General features: G+C 41.5%; 1 protein-coding gene and 1 long non-coding RNA gene across 2 annotated transcripts in view; one reads left to right on the forward strand and one right to left on the reverse strand.

The window, feature by feature from the left end:
- Positions 1 to 17,735, reverse strand: part of LOC122333259 — a 62,667-nt gene extending 44,932 nt beyond the window's left edge. The window contains exons 1-2 of the long non-coding RNA XR_006248607.1: positions 17,495 to 17,735; positions 14,977 to 15,090 (exon numbers count right to left, since the gene is read on the reverse strand). This is a non-coding gene — a long non-coding RNA (uncharacterized LOC122333259). The remainder of the gene's footprint in view (positions 1 to 14,976; positions 15,091 to 17,494) is intronic.
- chrm2a (cholinergic receptor, muscarinic 2a) overlaps positions 1 to 24,502 on the forward strand; it is a 70,130-nt gene that overhangs the window by 37,376 nt on the left and 8,252 nt on the right. The gene's annotated exons all lie outside the window — the stretch shown is intronic.

Below are 24,502 nucleotides of genomic sequence, written 5' to 3' on the forward strand. Positions count from 1 at the left end.
TATCCGGGGCCGGGTCATGGGGCAACAGTCTAAGCAGGGACGCCCAGACTCCCTCTCCCCAGACACTTCCTCCAGCTCTTCCGGGGAACACCGAGGCGCTCCCAGGCCAGCCGAGAGACATAGTCCCTCCAGCGTGTCCTAGGTCTTCCCGGGGCCTCCTCCCGGTGGGACATGCCCGAACACCTCCCTTGGGAGGCGTCCTGGAGGCATCCGAACAGATGCCCGAGCCACCTCAGCTGGCCTCTCTCGTGTGGAGGAGCAGCGGGTCTACTCCGAGCTCCTCCCGAGTGACTGAACTCCTCACCCTATCTCTAAGGGAGCGCCCAGCCACCCCACGGAGGAAACTCATTTCGGCCGCTTGTATCCGAGATCTCATCCTTTCGGGTCATGACCCAAAGCTCATGACCATAGGTGAGAGTAGGAACGAAGATCGATCAATCAGAGAGTCGCTTTGCGCGCTCAGCTCCTTTTTCACCATGACAGACCAGTACAGCGACCGCATTACTGCAGAAGCTGCACCGATCCGCCTGTCGATCTCTCGCGTTCCATCCTTCCTCACTCGTGAACAAGACCCCAAGATACTTAAACTCCTCCACCTGGGGCAGGAGCTCCCCACCAACCTGAAGGGGCAAGCTACCCTTGTCCGACTGAGGACCATGGCCTCAGACTTGGAGGTGCTGATTCTCATCCCAGCCGCTTCACACTCAGCTGCAAACCGCCCCAGCGCACACTGTAGGTCTTGGCCAGATGTAGCCAACAGAACAACATCATCAGCAAAAAGCAGAGAAGCTATTCTGTGGTCACCAAACCAGACCCCTCCGGCCCCTGGCTGCGCCTAGAAATCCCGTCCATAAAAATAATGAACAGGACCGGTGACAAAGGGCAGCCCTGTCGGAGTCCAACATGCACTGGGAACAAGTCTGACTTAATGCTGGCAATGCGAACCAAGCTCCTGCTCTGATCATACAGGGATTGGACAGCCCTTAGCAAAGGGCCCCTTACCCCATATTCCCAGAGCACCCCCCACAGGACACCACGAGGAACCCGGTCGAATGCCTTCTCCAAATCCACAAAACACATGTGGACTGGTTGGGCAAACTCCCAGGAACCCTCCAGCATCCTGAAGAGGGTATAGAGCTGGTCCAGTGTTCCACGTCCAGGACGAAACCCGCATTGTTCCTCTTGAAGCTGAGGTTCAACTATCGGACGGATTCTCCTCTCAGTACCCTGGCATAGACTTTCCCAGGGAGGCTGAGAAGTGTGATCCCCCTATAGTTGGTGCACACCCTCCGGTCCCCTTCTTAAAAAGAGGAACCACCACCCCGGTCTGCCAGTCCAGAGGCACTGTCCTCGCGTCCACGCGATGCTGCAGAGGCGTGTCAGCCAAGACAGCCCTACAACATCCAGAGACCTGAGGTACTCCGGGCGGATCTCGTCCACCCCTGGTGCCTTGCCACCGAGGAGCTTCTCAACAACCTCAGTGACCTCAGCCAGGGTGATGGTCGAGTCCCCCCCCGGGTCCCCGGCCTCTGCTCCCTCAGTGGAAGACGTGTTGGCGGGATTGAGGAGGTCCTCAAAGTATTCCTTCCACCGCCCGACAATATCCCCAGTCGAGGTTAGCAGGTTCCCACCAGCACTGTATACGGTGTTGGCAGGGCACTGCTTCCCTTTTCTGAGGCGTCGGACGGTTTGCCAGAACCTCTTTGAGGCCGTCCGATAGTCATTTTCCATGGCCTCCCCGAACTCCTCCCAGACCCGAGTTTTTGCCTGCACAACCACCCGGGCAGCGGTCCGCTTGGCCCACCGGTACCTGTCAGCTGCATCAGGAGTCCCATGAGCCAACCAGGCCCGATAGGACTCCTTCTTCAGCTTGACGGCATCCCTTACTTCCGATGTCCACCATCGGGTTCGGGGGTTGCCGCCACGACATGCACCGGAGACTTTACGGCCACAGCTCCGGACGGCTGCGTCGACCAAAGAGGTAGAGAACATAGTCCACTCGGACTCAATGTCTCCAGCCTCCTCGAATCCGTCAAAGCTCTGCGGAGGCGGGGTTGAAGATCTTCTGACAGGGTCTCTGCCAAACGTTCCCAACAGACCCTCACAGTGCGTTTAGGTCTGCCAAGTCTGTCTGGCCTCCTCCCCGCTTACGAATCCAACTCACCACCAGGTGGTGATCAGTTGACAGCTCTTTGTATTCATAAAACTTATTTAGTCATTTTTATTGCAATCATTTAATAATATGAATCGTGTCACACCGCCACTTTCCCCATCTGCCGATCCCGCCATCTGGTCACGATCACAATCACCAGAGTTCTAATCACCTGCACCTGAAGCCACTCACCTGCCTACCTTTAAAACACGCTCACTCCATTCAATCAGTGGCTGATCTTAAGGTTGCATATCTCAAAGCTCTGGTCATCGTTCTGCCTGCCTGCCAGTCTGCATCGTCTGCTTGCCTGAAGGAGGACTCTCTGTGTTGGCAATCATCCTAAAGAAAAGAACTAATGACTTACTTTATTGAAGTTCCTTACTGAATGGTCATCAGTTCATATTATGTTCGATTGACGGCTGGAAGCCGCTCTATGCATTATTTAATTAAAACTTACCTTTGATTGAACTCAGTGTCTTTCTCCTTGACCAGACTGTGACAGAAGATCAGCCCTTAAAAACAAAACGAGGATAAGCATGGATCCCCACGAGGGTCCATCAATCGATCCTTATCAAGTGTTTGTTCATGTGCTACGCGATGCTCTTCCCCCGCCTGCTAACCTTACTTGTCTCATCGCCCGACCCACAGCGTTTGCTGGGGAAGCAACCACCTGTGATGGCTTCCTTCTCCTCTTTCCTTTTCTCTGCTCACTGGCCAAGCTCTACAATGGGCGGAAGCACTTTGGAGTGCAGACAGCCCATGGTTAAATTCACTTGATGGTTCCCCAGCACATTCACTCCGTTCCTGTCCCATTCTTCCACCACTTACCAGCAGTGAGTGTCATCACCATACTACCTTCCATTTCCCAAATCCCACATATCAATTCTAATCTCCTGTACCGCAATCAACTTTCCCCAGTCAGAAGCGGGTTGATTCTGGAAATTTCATCTCGTCCCGCAGTCTTGCCAGCCTCTGTATCCCTCGTCACCGGCACCCAATGCTCTATAAAATCACCACCATCCAAGGAAAACCCTAGACAAAAGTTTGGTGCGCCACTGTACACCACCGTTAACCCTGCAGATTGGCAGCCTCCACACCAAATCTCTCACCTTGTTAGAGCTGGAGGATGCTACTGTTGATGTGGTACTAGGGAGACCCTGGCTCGAACAACATCAGCCTGTTGTGGACTGGAGAACAGTTGAAATTCTGAAATGGAGTGATTATTGCAAGGAAGAATGTCTGTCATCTGTTGTTAAGATTCATTTGGATCAGTTAACTTGCTACTCTACCACCATCAAAACGCCCAGAGATTCAATCCATCACTCCCATTCCACCTGAATACCAGTCATGCTCCAACGTTTTCAGCAAGACCGCAACCACTTACCCCCCCTCACCATCCATGGGATTGCGTCGTCGACCCGGCCATAAGAACCTCAAGGCAAATGCCCTCTCTTGTCTGCACCAACCTAACCCAGAACCTGAGGAACCATCTGTGAACCCATCTTACCTGCTTCAACTTTCCTCGCTCCAGTGGTCCCTTGACAATCAAATCTAAGAGGCCACCCTGACCGAACTTGCTCCGCAAGGAGGTCCAGAAGGAAGGCTCTTCTTACCATTCACGCTCCGACTTCCCCTCCACACCTCTCCGGGATCCAGGCATCCAGGTAGCTACCGAACCCTCTCACTCCTCCAGGACCACTAATGGTGGCCCAACATGGCCTGGAATGTTGGCTGATATGTCAAGGGTTCTTCAGTCTGTGCCATCACCTGCACACCATGCCGCTTACCTGAAGGTAAGCTCCTAATCCTGCCGATTCCACGTCGACCATGGTCCCATATTGGGGTGGACTTTGCCTCCGACCTCCCACCATCCAATTGGTAGTGGACAGATTCTCTAAAGCCTTTAAATGAATCCCCTTACATGGACTGTCTATCACCATGGAGACAGCGGAGGCCTTGTTCCACCACGTCTTTTGGCATTTCGGACTCCAGGAAGACATAGTGTCCAGTAGGGGTCCCCAATTCACGTCCTGGGGATGTTTTTTTCTCTGGGCCTACAGTCACCAACGCCAAGATAGCTGGAGCCAGCATCTACCCTGGGCAGAATACATACAGAAGTCTACATTTCCAACCCCCTCTGTTTCCCTGGACTGGTGACCAAGCAGAAGTCCCAGCGGTCGACTACTGGTTCCGTAAAAGTGAGAGGGTGCGGGACTCAGCTCACGTCCATCTCCAGGAGGCAGTCTGGAGACACAAGTGCCAGGCAGACACTGAAGGTCCAACAATTCCAAATACCAGACTGGTGACCGTGTCTGGCTATCCAGCAGGGATGTCCATCTCCGGCTGCCCTGTAGGAAGCTGAGTCCCCGGTACATTGGTCCTTTTTCCATCAGTCGTCATGTCAACAAAGTCACCTACCAGCTTCACCTGCCCGACCGATACCGTATCTCCTCCACCTTTCACGTCTCACTCCTGAAACCTTACATTGACCCTCTCCTTCCTCCCTCCACAGAGCATGACAACTGGAAGCCGCTCTATGCCTTATTTCATTAAAACTTACCTTTGCTTGACTCCTGTCTCCTTGACCAGAGTGTGACAAATAGTGCCATATGCAATGTTCAGATTTTTTTATTATTAAAAATGACAGCTACAGTGTTGTCTGTGTTAATTTTCCCTGGATTCTGTGTTTTATGATGAAGATGCATCATCAAAAATTGTGGCAATCAAATTGAATGCATAAAACTTGTATTATTTCAAATGCAATTCAAAGCATTTTCCTCAACATGGCTCTATATAACTCATGCACCAACATTTCTGATGTATTAGAATTATTGCTCAAAATTCTGTAGCTCTTTTATTCTTTATTTTGGCCTCTTCTACCTTTGTAATCACGCCACCTTGTAATTCCCAGCCAAGATTCTCTCTCAGTTTCTGCACACGTCTGATGTCGCTCCATCACAGACAAAACGAAAATGCGAGCAGAAGGCAGACTCAAAACTGAGAGGAAAAAAGCTAGAAGCGTCTTGAATCAGAGCTAAATGAACGGGCAGTGATTCAGCTGGAGTCAATCCGCATGTCCATTGATTTTCAGTATGGAACTGAAGCCGTGAAAAATCCTGTGTGAAAATATGTTGCACTGATTTCATGAGACAAAAGACCACGTCCTGAAATAGTACAGAGATTTGAAATCCATAGTGGCACCAAAGCAGAATTTTGCAAAAATAATGACTGAAGCCCAGAGAGGCTGTGCATTATTATTGGTTTCTTTATGGTTTTCATGAGATCCTTATTTGTCTCATGATATCAAAAAAAAAAAAACTCCACAAAAAGTTTTGTTAACACGTCACATAAATGAACTAGAAATGTTGATTTTTGTATCCTTAGGTTGTTAACTATCCTTTCGTATTGTGAAAATATAACATCAGCATGAAAAATACAAAGCTCAGACTTCATTTGGCATATCTGTGAAGTCTGTGATTGAGTCGCATATGTGCAGATGAGCTGCATTCCCTTTCAGTCCTATTCACAAACACACACACACACGCTTGGCTGCGGAGAGCACGTTAGTAGAGCGTATCTATCACAGCCTGCCACTCACCTGCATTAATCTTTCACACACACCTTTCTCATTGAGGTGCAGTAATTACAACATGCATTCAGTGCGGCTGATTGTGAGACGCAGCTAATCGCATTAGCTAATCCTGCAGCCGCAGAATGCAGCTGCTGAGAGCGTGAGACCTCTTCATTTCCCCCGTGCTGAGCTCCAAACACCTCTGACTGCCCCTTACTGTGGATGATTACTGCACGCCTCAAACGGATCAACTCCAACCCTCAAGACCTTATGCATGAGAGAGACTGAGAGAATGACAGACGGAATGAGTGAATGACAGCTATGGCAATAAAAAGAACAACAGATGGAATAAATAAATGGCACGATAGATAAAATAATAGACCAGACTTCCTACTGCCGTCTAGACCTACCTGATACTTAGACCAGCACTGGTTGCCAATCAGCAAATATGAAGAGGGTCCTGTGCTTCCACCTTGGCCTGAGCGCTGAAAACTGAACTGGGAAGTGGTAAGGAGACTCTAAATACAAATAAACCTGGCAAATATAACTGGCCATATACCAACCAACCTTGCCTGCTTAGTGAAGTCACCTAGCACCTTGGGTTACCTTTAACCCTACCATCCTACCATGGGATCCAACTAGATCCAAGTGAGTTTGGCAGACACCGAGAATCTGATTCTTACAGATGGACCTGAACTCTTTAAGAATGAAATATTTATGGACCATTTAAAGTTAGATAAGACTAAGTCAGTTGGCTAAAAAGACCTAAAAGGGACATTGAACTGAATTTTAAGTTTCTTTTCTGTTTCACATTTATGTTATGTTACGTATCCTGTAACTGCACCTACCATGAATCCAGGTATCATGAATTGGATGTAGAGATCACAAGAAGTGGATATGTACAAAGTAAAATGTAACTTGCCTGAGTAACAATTAAGAGTCAAAATAAACGATTATGATCTTTCTGCGATACTATGGAACATTACTTGCTAAACTTACCACTGATTGGGGTAGAGCAAGGGGGGACAGAGGGCCAGGTCTGTGAGATGGAAGAGGGTCTGAAGACAGAGAAACAGGGAGGTGGTCATCTCTCAGACCCACGAACCATTGGCCAAACATCTAATGCATAAGGCACACTGCCAGACTGCATCCTGGAAACACTTTAAGTCGTCGGAGTGGTTAAATTATACACTATTTCCAGGAGACTTGTGTGTTGCGCTCTTTAGCGTTCCGCATGGAAACAATAATGTCATGATTCCAAACTCCCTCATGAAAGATAAAAGCCATCGTAACATAACTGTACTGAAGAGTGCTTATCAGCTACCAATAATACCTACCAGAAAAATAAATAAATAAACGTACTCTACCTTGCCAGGAACTTGTGCATGCCAGTGTAGGAAAATCCAGGTAAACCCTAATTCTGGCTCGTTTCCTGAAGTGGATGATTATCAAAAGCTGAGATCCTTATGATGAAGCGAGTTTAACTGTTGATGTTTAGAAACTGGGAAACCTGCCCTCAAACCTGCCTTCTTACCTTGCCTCCTTTTATAGATCTAGTGGTTTAATCAGAATTGGGGGTCAATTAAGAAAAACTGGGGTTATTAGATAGTGTGTAAAATGTGTGTTTGGATGGATACATTAGGTTTTAATGCTTATGGTCTCTTCACATAATACCAATCAACTCTTTGGAGGTGAAAGAGGTGAAAACATTTTACATGAACACAAAATCAAAGCGCACAAATTTATGAGTACATCTATATTCTGATCACATCAAACTGCAATATTTTCTATCATCACATGGCTCATGCAATCTCAACGCGCTGATTACAGTATTTGAATAATCTCTCATTTAGATGATGGCTATTGTACATTATGGAAAGTTCCGGATTCTGAATGCCATTTTGAACATCTACGCTTGAAGCTCCTTGACATGTGCAGGTCATTTAAAATCCTTCAAAGATGTTTTTCATTTTTCGCTTTTCAGCACAATGAACAAGACGAACTATACATGTATCTGCACAATAAAACAGAGCAAAGAAAAACAGCAGATGGTTCAGATGAAGATTGGCATTGCGCAGTGCTGTGAATAGACAGATTCTTCCTGGATAAAGGGCCGACTCATAACAGGGACATTGAAAGGGCATATAAACAGCTTATTCCCCAAAATTACTCAATCACTGGGAATAAATGGGATTTGAGAACTGAGATCTGGGGAATAATGTGGGATTATCCTTGGACATGTAATCACAGTCACTGATGCAGGCTGGGTCGTGATATTCACATCCACAGGCATTAAAGGGATAGTTCATCCAAAATGAAAATTCTGTCATGATTTACTCACCCTCATGTTGATTTAAACCTTGCATGACTGCAAAATACGATAGACAAAATAGAGATAAGAGAGTGGAATGTTATAAATGCAATATTCATAGTACAAAATACTGAAAAAAACAGAGGCATGATGCAACGGCTAAACAATCGACTGTCATCTTAAAATGCACTGTTTAAGATGGTGGATTTGCTACAAAAGTGTTGCTTTAATGGTGAAGATGCAGCTTTAGGAGAGATGAATTTAGAAATATATCAATGCTGATGAAGCAACATTTAGTTTATTGTGCTTTTTATTTTAACATTAAGTTCCCTAAAGACAGTAATCCTATGCCTCCTGCCAGTATTAGAGCTCTATGTCTATTTACACATTTTAAGGCAAATAAATTTTAAGCTATATGATATTAATTTGACCTATTCCCAGTTTTGAACACACAAGGGTGAGTAAATGACAGAATTGTCATTTTTTGGGTGAACTAACCCTTTAATAATTTATAGAAACCTCTCAGAAATACAGCAGTCATGCCTCCAGCAGCTTGGCTTCTTTAAAACAGCTTATTTTCCACGCTTCACACCTCTGGCACTCCAAAAATTACAGAGGAGACAGCAACTGGAGACGCTGAACAGCATCACCAGCCCTCTTCTTCCTCCTCTGTCTTTGATTTCCCTCCGATTTGCACGTCACAGGGAGAGAGAAGAGGAGAGAGTTTTGAAAGCACTCTGCTAAAAGTGTGCAGTGACCCAGTGCAAAGCCTGCTCATCACACACACACACACGCACACACACACACACACAATATGAAAACCACAGCCTGCAGCTGCCCACCAGCCCTGAGCCATCATTACTGCTATGGTGACCATAATATGACTGCAAGTATGTATGTGAGTGTGCTAGCTGTACTGAGAATACAATGCATACAGTTGCTCTGTTCTAAAACCAAGTGTACTTCCTTCTTGTCTACAGTCTACATAGGCAGCCAACCACCATTGGCAATGTGATTTGGGCATACCTGCTGATGCTGATGCAGTTAAATAATATATAAATGAGCAACAAGGAAAAAGTGGCCTCTCTATGGCTACTCCAGTGTTTTACAGAATTACTAATTTCTTTAATGTATTACCTGTTCTCCACTGATTATCTTGTATGCAACTACTCCTTACCATTGTATTCATATTTTCGTTTTCCACTTGTTACAAAAAAAGCTGTCCACTCCTGCCTTTTCAGATTCCTCGGTTTAAGTCGTATCTGCTTGTCCAGTGGTCTTGTCCCAATCCTTTTTAGCCTTATTCTTTACCCATTTTCACTTTGCGTCTCCTGACATCCAGGGTCCAAAAATATGAAGGCGGATGATATCTCTCAGCTGCACACTCCAAAAATTCCCTCCATTGAGCCTGAACCCATCCTTCTGTCATCCCTGACTGTCAACTCCACTGACTGGACCGTCCTACCCTCATGGTAGCTTAGTCCACTCTTATTTGTTTAGGGCTGTCCTGAATGTGCCATTGTCAAGTCACCTTACCACATAACCGGCAAAGTCTTCCTGCTGTCTGGACCAACATCAACATAACAGATTTACCATATTCAGTAGGTCTTACCTGTATCCTCCAAGTAATCAAATGGCTCTCCAAAAACCTGTTGTTTTCCAAAAGGAATGCCCACTGTTATGGAAATGGCTGAGATCTTCCTCCAACACATCTTTGGAAACTTCTGGAGGACACAGTATCTGACCATAGACTCCAGAGTCTGGTGTGCCGCCTTCTTCCTCCGGACAGTGTATTTGAGCCTCTATGCTGGTTATCACCAACAGACAGACAGAGAAGATGATCAAACAAATAAGATGCTTGATACCAACCACCACAGCAGGTGAAGATTCCTTTCCTGGATCTAGTGCACACAAACTCTCTCCATCAGCGTGTGACTGAACTTACCCTATTCCAATATGTGCTTGTTACCTTCATCAGGAGAGCGTTCAGCGGTTCCAGCTGGACCACTGGTTCCATAAGAGTGAGAGGGTTTGGGATGCAGCCCAAGTTCACCTTCAGTGGGTAGTACAGCAACAATAGACTCAGACAAACACCGGGAGGCCATCCACTCCCACCTACCAACCCAGACAAAAGGTCTGGCTTTCTGCCCAGGGTTTCTGACTCATTCTGTCCAGCTTCAAGTCTGCACAGTCCTCAATTCATCGGCCCCTTTACCACAATGAAAAAGTAAAAACAAGTCACATACCAGTTACATTTCCTTGCTATATGCTGTCATCAATGTCCTTGATTCCAGATGTTGGAGTCATCCTCTAGAGTAATTGGTTGACTGGGAAGAATGATGTCTGGATCTGGCCTTTTCCCTCAACTTCCCCTCACACAGAACCCTCTAAAAGTGCAGCTCCAGGATAGGGCCGGCCACAAGATTTGGGTCTCCAATGCTCAGGAGCAGTCCTTTTTCCATCTCTCTTGTCACTGCAGCAGCTTACCTGCAACTAATTGCCCATTTTTCCTGTGCATGTTCTCCAGCTACAATCTTGTTTGTAAACACTCTATACCATAACATAGAAAAACTCACAATGTTTAAATGTGCATCCGTGTTATAACTCGGTCTGTGATATATTGCTCTGGTCTGCACACCTGTATCCACCACAGAAACTTCAAATAGCCATGAAGAACTGAACTGAAAAAGGAAAAAAGAACTGACTCCATGACAAATACAAATTGACCCCAAACTGGGTTATTTTTTAAACTCTGACAAGCTGCAATAAAGGTTTTATGTAACAAACATTCAGATTGAGATTGTGACTCAATAGTATTTTTATGGTGTTGATTTTAGGCAAATTTCATGGAAAACAATGGGGAGCAATTTAACCCTTAACACTAATAGAGTACTCATATTTTCAACACAACAGGAACATGCAATGAAGTTAGATCATGTGACAAGGCTACAGTCTAAAATCTGTCAAATAATACAACATGTTTCCCAAACTATTACAAATGGATAGCAGCATACAGTAAATATTGCACAATATGGAATAGGCCGCATATACATATTACAGTTAGCATAAACAAAAACACACGAGTATGTTCAGACTGGCATACTACCACACAATATATCCGGAATGCAGTGTGTATGTGCACTTCCTGCATGGAATAGCCAGATGGTCTAATTCATTCGCCAAAATGTGCAGCGTACTGCCAGAACAGACTGCGTAAAACATTGAGGATCATGATTTTTTTTAAATTAGATCAAACTATTGTTATCTGGTTTCATTATTGAATAAATGTATATTTATAATCAATATATAGACTGATCTCACTGCAGCGAATACTAGGGATCTCCATGGAGAATGCTGCTTTAGAATCTGGCTTATTATATCTGTAGTGCACCTTAAAATGCTCCCTACACAGGCAGCTCACTAGAGAACGGTGAGGGACAGCAGTGCACATATGCTAATGGCCATGAAGGTCTCACCTCTAGTAAGTGAGGTCTGTTCCTGCAGACCTAGTGTTGTAGTATCTGCCCCAGTGTGCGTGACGCCTGCACATTAAAGCAGCCTCTGTTCCAGCCTACAGCCATAACCCACCGTGCACTAATATATATGATAATCACAGCAGCACACAGCAGTGAAGGCTAATATCATTTTCCCTCCCATAAGAGATTTCCTGTCTCGCTTGGCCAGCGTTCCTGCTGTCAGAGTGAGCGTACGCCTCCTGAGGGTCCCGCTATACGCAATTTACACTAACAGCTTTATACAAATCATTCACACTCAGTCCCTCCCCGAGTGCACTTCATATGTACATTACCACATGGGCTGTGTTCCGAATGGCACGCTAGCTGGCACATACTTGGTGCAGTATGCACACTGTGCAAACCATCTGAATTTACTCGAGACTGCCTACGACATTCCCCAAAATTTGCAGAGCAGCAACTATATGCCACATTAAAAAGCGCTCAACTTGACATTGAATTTCCCAGTAAGCGATTAAAATATCAACAATTTTTGCACTAGTCTAGTGCACCCTTCAGATAAACTTAGTATATTATCGCACTTGTATCAGAGACAGACAGGTTTCAGCTCCGCAGGCAGTCGGTGATACACAAACAAACAAATCAAATACCGAAAAGCAAACAAACACCCTTAAAGCACCATTAATAGCTCATTATACTGCTCAAATGAAACCCCACTCACGCTATCAGCCTCTCCGAGCATATGAGCTTTTATGAAGCGTGCTGCCTGACTGCTTATTCACTGCCGCTTTAGTCAGAGAATTTGATTTTGCAAATCAAGACATTGCTGCACTACAGCCACGCTGACTAAAACACTTTCCTGCCAGGACGGTTTGTGGCATACAGACAATTCCCACTGATCTCTTATCCAGAGATCTTTGGTCACTGGAGTGGAAATCAGTATATGACTAATATATTTATGAAAGAAGCATTTTTATGACTTTATTGACTCAAAACACAGTCATTAAACATGTAAAAACCACAAAAGTCATGACACGAAATAAAATGAATATTAAGTGGAAAAACAAAATTTCAGCCAGTTGCCAAGGCATCATTTCTTATTTTAATTAAGCTTAACTTGATTACTGAAAGAACTAAAACTGAAATTCAAATTCAAACACACACACAGACACATACACACAGACATATATATATATAACAATAAATCAACAAAAACTATAATATGTAACCCTGGAGCACAAAACCAGTCATAAATAGCACAATAGCCAACAATACATTATAAACATATCAAAACTAAATTTTTGATTAGTAATATGCATTGCTAAGAACTTCATTACTATTTATATTTTCAAAAAGTTGTAACTCTGCCAAATATTGTCCTATTCTAACAAATCATACATCAATGCAAAGCTTATTTATGTAGCTTTCAGAAGATGGTATTAATCATGACCGGTTTTGTGTTCCAGTGTCACATATTGTCTAGATGATACTAAAATAAAACTGCCTCATTTTACTTTTAATGGTAGGCTTTTAAAAATCAAAGTTGTTATTACATTATGAGGCCAAACATTTAGCCCTTTGGATGATGAACGTGAATATTGCATAAGACAAGGACAGTGCATTGACATAGTAAAGAGTGAATTCTGACTTGAATATTTGAACACGACCCTTAAACACCGCCTGATTCCCAGAAGCCCTGGAGTCTTGTTGTCCTGGTTTATTTGCACGGTTCCTAATGAGGATGTATTAGTGGGCTTATTTTGGCAGCAGCTTTGAGAAATGACTTTATTTGCTGGACAGCTGCCAGTCCTCTTTTCAAACATTAGTGCTCGCTTTCTGTCTCTGCCTCAATCACATGTCGGGGATGCTAAAATCGCTGCACGCTAATACCGACATTAGAAAACCAGCGTGCTAGCTCTGTAGTGCATCATCACTATAAGTAGTTGATATAAAAGCTAAACCTTACAGTCACACGGAGTTCTAACCAGGTGTGATGATAAAGAAAAAAGTGATAAATCAGACCCCTTCCACATTAAGGGGAATTTTGGGGTCTAAATCCACCCATAGTGAGGTCTCATTGGTTTAAAATCATGCTTTAGCCACTTGTCCGTTCAAAACTAGCTGCTGTGATGCTATGGTGTTCTGGATAGTTGCCAGAGTGTTGCTACACATTTGCTGAAGTGTTCTAAGTAGTTGTTACTTTGTTTCCATGTAGTAGTTGGATGGTTTTGGATGGTTGCCAGGGCAGTGCTAGATGGTTGCTTACCTCAAGTCGATGATATTCTGTTCATTAGATATGGCCGCGATCCCTCCTTTAATGTAAGGTAAGACATTTTGCACCCGTTTTCTTTCCAGCAGGTGAAAATCAGTAGTGAATTAACATAAATGATGAATTAAAGGAGCATTTTTTGAATCTATTCAGATGATCTCCAATTCTGGCGGTAGCAGTTTTAGCTGCAGCTTAGCATTGATCAATGAATCGGATTAGACCATTAGCATCACGCTCAAAAGTAACCAAAGTGTTCTGATATTTTTCCTATTTAAAACTTGACTGCACTACTAACGTAAAATGAATAAATACATTTTCTGCAGCAGGCGCAATGATATGAGGCAGCAGCTGAAATTGCTGGGGACTATTTTCAGGTGCTGCGCAATATCATTGCACCTGCTGCAACCATGGTACAGCAGCAAAGTTTCTTGATTTTTACACCTGAATGAGAGTATAATACCTAGGTCTACACTTTTGCACCTCAACGCACTACCTCACTTTAACTTAATTTAATTTTCCAACAAGTGCCTTGTCTGTATGTTTAATGTCTGTATGTTTAATGTTGCACTATTTATATTTTAGATATTTTAGATATTTTACCATTATTTTATTATACTTTAGTTTTTTTATTCTTTTATCTTTATTCTTTTATTCTGCATGATTGCAAGGTCAGAAGGGAAGGAATTTCATCTGTGCTGTATGTTGTACATAGAGCATATTTGACAATAAAGTTGACTTGACTTGACTTGACTTGACTAGTTATATCAGCCTAGAAAATAGCAACCTTTACTAACTAGTTTTACCGTCTTAGTACACAATGTAACTATAGAAGAGTCAAGTTTTAAATAGGAAAAATATTGAAACTCTTTGGAGCATGATGCTAACGGTCTAATCAGATTCAATGATCAATGCTAAGCCACAGCTAAAAGTGTTACCGCCAGACCAGGAGATCAGCTTAATGGATTTAAAAACAGTACAACTCAACTGTTTAATTTCAGGGCAGTCTATTTTTTTAAAAAAGTGATGATTTCCTTTAAGTTAAAATCTTTTTCTGGATATTATAATGATGCTTGGCTTAAAAAACACTGCTAAACATGTTCAGATTGGCTGTGATATTTGCACAGCACTTGATCGACTGATGATGGTTAGCACATGTGTCATATTGACCAAGTTTAAGCATCCCCAAGTGTTCCCCAGTACCTCAGATCTCAGACGGATGGTGGTGGAGGGATCCAGACAGGCTCCCGGCTGCACAGTACTCACTGGCTCAAACACACAGCAATATTTTAAAGCCATTACTCCTCCACGCTTTCGCTGGGAGGAGAGAAAATGAAAACCAATCACCCTTGAGCACATTACAGACTTCAGTCAGCTCAGCCTCTCTTGTGTCCTCTTTATCTAACCAATAAATCTCTCTCTCTGCAGCACAATACTGTCATTCACACACAACACTGTCCTTGTGTCAAGAGTTTATACGGAGTAATGTAATACCAAACCTCTCCCGGGACATAAAACGACAGTCAGTGAATTCACAATCACACACAACATCAAAATAAAAGGAATATTCTGGGTCCAAGTCAATATGGAATAAAAACCAATCCGATAAACATTCTTAAAACATGTTCTTGGTGTTATCGTGAACGATTCGAGTCTGCATGTTTGATAAAATCAAGTCCTGTCCTACATTTTTTCACATTTTACTCATACAAATGCATTATGGTTTTGTTTTGAAATGTTACTCTCGTAGTTTAACTACTATCAATTATGAATCGCTCGTGGTGCAGCTACAGCTTCAGAGCCAACTCTTGTAACACGTCGGGGTTGCATATCTCAAATGTTTATCTATGCACTTGCCTGCCAGGCCTTTATTATAAGTGCATTTATGTCAACGTGTTTCCTCGTTGGTTTATACGCACAGAGGGATCGTCGTCTACAGCACAAGATGCCGCACACACATATTGCTTCAACACTAGGAAGACTTTCAGAGTTCAGCGGCATCGCCCTCTCACCTGGTTTCTGCTCTCCTGCCAACTGGGAAGCTGGAAATTATGCAAATGAGCGGATGTGCAAATGTGAGGTATTTAATATACAGTATGCATAATTGATGAGGGCAGAGGAGGAGAGAGAGGATAATTGAGGCGCGGTTTGTGAATAGCTGAGAACTTCTCTGTTCAGCATTTGATGAACAAAAAGATTTTCAAGGCTGATTTTCATACGCCGCGAATACAGAGAGAGACACCCAGAGCCGCGCGCGGAGCCAAAGCAGGCTATTAATTCATTACGGCTGACTCATTACTGACCTGCCCACTTCCATTTGCGCTCCGCTATGTCAGACACAGGCCTGGTGGTAAAGGTTAAGCCACTCGAAATGTGATGTGTCCTGAGTGTGTTTGAGAAGGACGGGCGAGATGAGCCGGATAAGGTGTCAGGTTAATAGTGGATCAAGTGTGGCGTGTTACGACTGCCGTAGGTCATGCATACAATGATCAGCTCAAAACTCCATTCCAGGGATTAACTGTCATCAGGCCGGGCTCATCCCAGAACCCTTAGCCGGGTTTTCCGAGGACACTGGGGGCGATCTGTGCTAGACTTCGCAGACATACTCCAAACAAAAGCATCTGAGATACGATGTGAGCTTCAGAGCTGCTCTTCCAGCTCTGAGGAACAGTGGCGAAAAGCAAGGGAGGAAGTAAAAATCTAAGTTACGAGTAAGCCACTTACAACGAAAGCTAATTGGGCCAATTTCTGGAGGGTTTGAAAGCAGAATATTTAAGTTTATAATTGTGTGAGAGCACTTCAGTTAATTCTTTCAGGGACAAAGCTGTTTGGATCATCATAGTTACCAATATTTTGGGATATAAGAATGCATTGGCAACAAAGTGAGTTATAAAAGTGTGTATGAGAAGCACTGTCCTTTTGTTAATATATACATAGTATTTTGTTCTTGTCGCTATACTACTGAAACAGTGAGCATTATGATGTTTATAGATTTTCCCTATTCACTTCTTTTGTAGAGGCCCCACAGCAATCGAGGTTTTTGCTATATTAAAGAAATGGAGGTATAAATGGAAATTCATTTTTGTTGATTGAGCTTAACTTGTACTGGACCCAGAATATTACTTAAGGCAGCCTTGCTTTTTTATAGATTTGTTTTTTTTAAGAAAAGGTGGCAATAAAAAAAGATAAAATGTCACAAAAAGTCACAAGAAGTCAAAAGGTTTTACAAAAAGTCACAATAAAGCAATGACAGATCTTTTCTTCTGTATTGTGAAGTATATCCAAGGCAAAAAAAACCCCGTCAGGATAGGAACTGGGTTTTATACATCGATTACTGATTGGATGAAAGTAGAAAGAGGCAAGTTTTTAGTGGACTAGTTAAAGTCCAGCTCACATAACCAGAGATGAGTGGTTATAACTGGAAAGCTGAGTAATGATGTTCAGTTCAAGAATTATTCATTTGTTTGTAAAAATAAATGAATAAATAAATAAAACATGAACATACGCATAATAGATTCACAATAACAACAATGCTGTGCATTTAGAAAATAGATGAATACGTTGACTTTCAAGAGAGATAAAAAATGTTAAAGGTATTATAAAATGCAGTGAAAAGACCGCTTAAGTTGCCTTTCATTAAAAAAAAAGAGTCAGCTAAACGTCAGTAATATTAATAAACGTCGGCTTGATTTCACAATGCAATGGCAAGAGTTTTCTTTACCTTTCCAGCGTCCTCTGAAATCTCGCTTGGCACTAGATCCGTTCAGATCTAAAGTGACGCATCACATATTTACGCTGTAAGAGAGAAACTGAGAAACACAGAGAAAGAGAGAAAGAGAATAAGAGGTCAGTGAAAATAATGAAGAGGAACAACTCCAAAAAGCAAACGCTTTATCTCCTTTCTGCTCTTTCTCTTTTCCCATTTTCTCTATCGCTCCCGATCTTAATGAGTACCACAGTCGTCCATCCTACAGCGGCACACGGGCCGTACGTCACCGCTCCGTGAGGATGGGAGGGAGACGGGACACGGAAAACACAACTCAGCAACAAGGACTAGACAAGTCCACAAACACACACTTACGCTCGCCTCTATGCGGCTATTTCTCAAGGGCACCGTTGGAAGAAACTCATTGCATTTCTATGCTTCTTCTGACCTGATGCTGTGCAGCGTAACTGGTGCTTTTGTGCAGCCGTCTGTTCTCTGGGAAAAAAGAAACGCAGCATGAAAACACCCTGGGGAAAGGAAAAAATCACAAATGAGTTCTCTTTAACATCGCAGTATATTCTCCAGGACAGAGATTTGTACTTAAGCGTCCTGTTTCTCAGATGTTGCGTAAGAAAAACACCCTCATAATCTCACGCATGTCTTCGCCGTTTAAGAAATCGAGACATTTAATCTAGAAAAAACAGTTTCTTCCTCTCTTTAAACGCATGACTCATGTGGTGTGATGCTGGTGCGCGTGTGTATATATGCCGTCTAGACAGTAACGGTCTGCGGTGCATCTCAAACACACAGATTTGTATTTTCGACGTGTTCGGAGTCGGCTCGCAACACCACACCTCTGACCTTCTCAAACACAGAAGCAGAAGGCGAATATTCATCATCGGTGTCTGACAGCAGGATATACAGCAGCAGCAGCATCATACGTTATAGAGCAATAGTTAAAGCCTCGACATGTTTATAGTCGAGTCAGATTCCTTTGTGCAGTGCCTTTAAGAATACACATGATTTCCAAGCAGTTTTACATAAAGTCATACTGTTATGTCTATGATGCCTGCTGGGCGACAGAGTAATATATAATGATGACACAAGTAATCCCCCAGACTCAGATCCAGTTATATTGTACTTATAGTGTTGTCGAGCACAGATATCAATGAACATCTGAGCATTTTAGAGGTTTAAATAATAGTTGTTTTGTTTTATTAAATGTTGGGGGTTCTATTAAGAAAATTAAATATTGGTTGTTTTGTTCTTTTAGGAGATTCAAATATTGATTGTTTTGTTTTTATTAAGTTTTGTTCTATTAGAAGATTTAAATATTGATCGTTCTATTAAGAGATTTAAAAGTCGGACAGTTTTACCCTATTAAATAGATTTAATTATTGATAGTTTTGTTCTACTAAGAGACACAAATATGTGTCAGTTTTGTTCTATTAAGAGATTAAATACTGGTTGTTTTGCTCTGATAAGAGATTTAAATGTTGCCTGGTTTTGTTCTGTTAAGAGATTTACACATTTGTCAAATTTATTCTATCAAGATAACATGGGCCGCTTTCGTGTGTTTGCAAAGAGTATGTTCCTGGCCTAACAAAGTGCTCAAACACTGATTACAGTAATAGGGGTGTTAATTAACATTGTCGATGTGTTCATAGAAGTAGCTAATGAGTTGGTAAAGTTATAGGTGGTGGGTGTAATATATATTAATGGAGCAGAACAAGAAAAACAGGGCTATTTAAGCAGATTGTGTTTCCCATTTCAGATTGGACTCTCTATCACAGGTCGTGGGCAGTCAGAGACGATTAGACCCTGTGGACACAAACACACACACAAACACACACACGGGTCTGTGGACCTCATTGCCATGCATTATGTGGAGCCAGGCTGCAGCAGAAGCGAAACTCACTGCTAACCAGTATGCTGTCAGGCTGTAATGGCTCAAACTAGAGCATTACCCCTCGAGACAAACACACACACAACCGCTGTAACGCTCCTGATGGGATGTGCTTTTACATATGTCGCAGTGCTGAGATTATGACAATGGGCCAGATCTACATGATCAAATGAATTACTCACCTTCTTCATGCTGAAATGCATCTTATCCAGGCCATTATCTAGGAGGAGGCTGGGAAAATGGCATCTAACCTCATCAAATGACCTATCAAAAGCCTGTAACCATATAGAGAGGGTGGAAAATGGGCATGAAAAACTATATTGGCTCAAAAAACATTTTAAGTGGACCTCAGGGGGAAAATTAAATAGAGTGCAACATTCGAGTCCGGAAGTAAAAACATTTTCTCCATGGGGGAATTGATTTATAACTATAAACCTTTATAGACAGACCTGCTGTGAGTTCTAAGGCTGTTAATTCGCTGGTATGTGTTTGTGTGCTTTTCTGGAAGACATCTGCATTATTTTCACTTTTTTTCAATAATCATATTTAACAGGCATTTGGGGTGAAAAACTACATTACCTCATAATGCCGTATGCTGGAAAATTCCACCCATTAGATTCGGAATGAGCACACAACACCAAAAGAGCTTCCATTAAGCATTGTTAAAACTCTATAGTGGTGTTTTGCAATATTACTGCTTTCACTATATTGGCAGAAGAAAAACATGGGGTTTAACACAATACAAAGACTTGTTATATAGATACATTATATCTGTACAATTTTGCATCTTCCATACTCAATATAAATTAAAAAAGATATAATTTACTATTATCCTTTTATTATTTGCCCTACACAATGCATCATGGGATTATGGTTTTCTTTCCTCATTAAAGCGCCCCTATTATGGCTTATGTTAGAAAAGGTTCATATTTTGGTTTAGGGACTCCCTAACAACAGGCAGACATGCATGCATGGTCAAAAAATATTTTCATGGTCTTTTTTTACCTTACTTGCACTATTTTTAATGCAAAAAAATAAATGAATTAGCATTTTATTCAGATCAACAAAAGACTAACAAGTGGGCGGACGATATGCTAAGGTTTCATTTTGGAGTCAACATGAAATGGCTTGGGATGTGTTTTAAAAACGATTTGTTTCAGTGATTCAGGGTTAACTATTTATTTTCAGAAACAATAAATTTCAGATTTAAACTTTGTTTTCATGCTCTTACACACCGCATGAAACAAATCTATAATAGAGGCACTTTAAAGCAGTTAAGTTCACAGTTTTGCACCTCGGCCTTTTTGACCAAGTTTCAAACACTTTTCAGCTTCAAACCAAAGTTTGTAATATCACAATTCACCTCGTAGCTGGTTGGTTTGGTTGATACCGTATAACTCCTCAAGGAAGACTTTTTTTTAAATCCCTATGGGAAAAATGAATGAAAACCTCACTTGTACAAAAGCACTCAAAAGCTGTAACAAAAAGCATATGTGCATGTGTGCTAATATTGCATCAGATGTCCGAGTCGATATCCAGACCGCCAGATGTTTCCGTGTGTCCGTAATGGGTTGTTTCAGGGGCAGTGCCAGCGTCCGCAGAGCCCCGCTGAGCACCATCTCCATCTGCCAACACTCACAGCTGAGGCCCCACGCCACAACCCAGCGCCGAGTTAACCTGTCCAAGAGACCGTGACACACTCATGCACACACAACCTATCTGCTCTTATAAAAACATGTACCTCCGCGCACTTTTTGTGCAGCGCCGTTTTTTATGTACCTTACTGCGCGTTTTGCAGCAGTTTCAAAGAGAAACTGCCCGAGCTCCTTGTCTCTCAAGTACATCTCTGTACTCCCTGAGCTACTGAACAAACCTACGCTCTATGAAAACACATATATATGCTAACGCTCAAACGGATCTGTTTGCAAATCTCCAAGCATATAGATTTTGAAGTCTGTTTTCAAATCATAACATGATATACTTCTAGTAACAACTTACGCTTCGCTAATCAATTCATGTGAAAAGGAATAAAAGGAGTTTTACTGCCACTTGTGTTGATTTTGGAAACTGCACTAATGTAGTTATTGGTACGTATTTGGGTGACTAAAAAGTGTGCCCAGGTACGTAGACCGTAGCACACACCGTATGAAGCTAAACTCAATCTACATATATACTGTATGTGAGCGCCACAGCCTGAGCACTTGCGTACTTACTCAGCAGGACTGATGGTCAGACTTGATCGCTTCAGGTGTCAGAACGAAGCGCTCGAGAGCCGCTCACTCCAGTAAACGTCTTCCAGGATGATTCAGAGACGTTAAGTGTGTTTGTCAGCATGCTGTCATACACTAAAAGTCCAGAGTGACAGCAGCAGATGGAAGACGTCGCAAACACTACTGCAGCCTGTCAAACGCAATCAGGCATCTGTATTAGGGCACAAACACCCACTGCTGACTATAAACACTTGCATATTCACTTAATATTACCAAATGCTTCCAACAAGCTCGTGCAGGATCTGCTGCTAGTCTGTTTTCGTGCGTTTGAGTTCACAGAGCCTCTCTTCAGTTTGTCATTAACCTTTCAGCCTGACCTACACACCTGCTACACACACACCTGCTGCGAGTTCCCTCGGATATAACCGTGTCCATCTGTGTCAGATATCTGGAAACTTCGCTCACACACCTAGAAGAAAAAAACAAAAAAACACATTATTATTTCCTACATTTCCTTCATTTAGACATATAATTTACATGCATATACCTATATAACGCTGTCACAACTGATAATATATTATATATTATAAATTAAATACATTTTACGATAAATCCACATAGAAAACATTTTTTTAAAATGTAATAGTATTACAATTTTTCATCAAATAAATGCAGCTAGGGTGAATATAATAAAAATCTTGAAAAACCAATCAAAAATCTGGGTAATAATAATAACTTAACCTTGAACTAATCATTTACAAAACATGACTATGTGTTCACAAATCATTAATTAGTGATGTTAATTTCATCTTTGTTTTGTAGATTAAGTTAATTAAGTAATCATCAAGTGATTGGATAATGATAATTTACAAACGTGACTTTATGTTCACAAGTGATTATAAGGTAATACGCTAACAATCCACAAATCTATCGAAAGCTATTTAAAATAGCATATCTATGAAATAATTGGTAACACTTTAGAATAGAAAACACTTATTCACTATTAACTACAACTTTACGTTCAATCAATTCCAAATGTGCTGCTTATTAGTAGTTATTAAGTTTAGCTATTGGGTTGGATTAGGGATGTAGAAGAAGGTCAAGTAGAATACGCCATGAATGTGTGCTTAATTACTGCTAATAAATGACTAATATTCTAATAATATGCATGCTAATAAGCAACCAGTTGAGAGAGCGTAAAATAAAGCGTCACCAAATAATCAATAATCTTTAGTAAATGGTTACAGTTAATAATATATTATTAATCACTTATAGTCAACATTATGCTATTATCTCACAGCATCAAAAACACTCCTAGTACATCAGTCAGCACTTACTTACATCGCGGTGCATACTACAAAGTATTCCCTGTTGTGTAAACGCATGAATAAATCATGTACAAAGCTTTCTGCCTCCCCTCCTCTAAAGTGTAGACTATTCATCACTTGTAAATGTGTTACACATCATTTGTACTGTAGATTTTTCCTACATGTCGCAAATGATCTGTAGGTGGCATTTACAAAGATTTTGCATCCCCTAAAGTGTGAAATACTCCTCATTTGTAGATCTTTCACTGCGTATTTTACACTTTGGATTAGGGGATGCAGAAAGCTTTGTAACCGCCACATACAGATCATTTACCACAAATAAGAAAAATCTATTAATGGTGTGAAACACGTTTACAAGTGATGAATAGTTTAGCTTCGTAAATGCCTTGTGTATAACTACAGATCATTTGCAACAGGTAAGAAAAACCTATAAATGACGTGTAACGCATTTGAGTGACGAATAGTTTAGTTTATGCAGAAAGCTTCGATAGGTTTTGAATACTTTGTAGTGTTCGCTGCGATGTAGGTAAGTGCTGACTGGTGAAGGTGTAGACCGAGGTCTTCTCCGACACACATGGAGTATTTTAACAACGTTCACATGAATGGAGGGTAAAATTGGTTGACATTATGACGAGATCCCACACACTCCTCACAGAATGAGAGAAACACAATCCACTGGAATCCCCTGACTGTAAGTCATTTGCACATTTTACAACATATTATAACTAGAAACTATTAACCATCGGACATGTTTGATTCTTTCATGCTGCTATTTTTGAGATATTTTACATATTTACAGATTTGCAAGGATTGTAAGGATATTACTTATTAATCATTTGTGAACGTACAGTCATGTCTTGTAAATAATTAGTTCATCATGAATTAACAAAACATACACAAATTGTTAGTATATCACTTATTAATCATTCATGAATGTTATGTAAATGAATAGTTCATCGTTAACTAATCAAGTCTAAATGACTTACTTAGTGTTACCCATATTTTTAATGGTTTTAAAACATTTTTATTATATTCACCATAGGTGTTTTTATTTTATTTTTAAAAATTTATATTGTGAAATATTATTACAAAGTAAAATAATGTTTTCTATGTGAATTTATTACAAAATATAATTTATTTCTGAGATGAAAAGCTGAATTTTTAGCATCATAACACCAGTCTTTAGCGTCACATGATCCTTCAGAAATCATTCTAATATACTGATTTGCTGCTTAAGAAACATTTAAAAAAAATTATAATATGTGACCACAAAATCAGTTACGGTTAACAATACATTGTATTGTCAAAATTATTGATTTTACTTTCATGCCCAAACCCATTAGGTTATTAAGTGAAGAGCATTTCCATAGTTTGTAAATTTCCTACCACAAATATATCAAAACTTTCAAATAGTTGAATCTCAGACAAATGTTGTCCTATCCTTACAAACCTTACATCGATACGCAGCTTATTTATTCCGCTTTCACAAAATTAACCCTACTGATTGATTTTAAAAAAGCATTTTTCATGAAAGACAAATAACCCAATTTAAGTCTCTCGAACGTTAAAACGTCAACCA

The sequence above is a fragment of the Puntigrus tetrazona genome, unplaced genomic scaffold (assembly GCF_018831695.1).
Source record: "Puntigrus tetrazona isolate hp1 unplaced genomic scaffold, ASM1883169v1 S000000223, whole genome shotgun sequence".
Taxonomy (NCBI): Eukaryota; Metazoa; Chordata; class Actinopteri; order Cypriniformes; family Cyprinidae; genus Puntigrus; species Puntigrus tetrazona.